Raw genomic sequence first — 361 nt, 5'->3', positions numbered from 1 at the left:
AGAGAGAGGAGGGAGAAAGAGAGAGAGCGAAGAGAGGAGAGGGAGAGAGAAGTGGGGGGAGAGAGCGAATAAAGGGGAGAGGTATAAATTGAGAGAAAATGAGAGAGAGAGGAGAGAGAGAAAGAGAGAGAGAGGGAGAGAGAAGAGAGGAGAGGGAGAGAGAGAGAGAAAGAGGGAGAGAGAAGGGGGGAGAGAGAGCGAATAAAGGGGAGATGTATAAATTAAGAGAAAGAGAGAGAGAGAGAGAGAGAGAGAGAGAGATGATGAAAACGAGGAGAGAGATGGAGGAAAAGAGGACAGGAAAAGCAGATAGAGCCACAAATTCCAGTGTAGGAAAATACATGTGGTCCTGCTGCCTCCC

Source organism: Nanorana parkeri, unplaced genomic scaffold (assembly GCF_000935625.1).
Source record: "Nanorana parkeri isolate BGI_ZX_2015 unplaced genomic scaffold, ASM93562v1 scaffold56, whole genome shotgun sequence".
NCBI classification, from domain to species: Eukaryota; Metazoa; Chordata; class Amphibia; order Anura; family Dicroglossidae; genus Nanorana; species Nanorana parkeri.
This window is presented reverse-complemented; position numbering follows the sequence as displayed.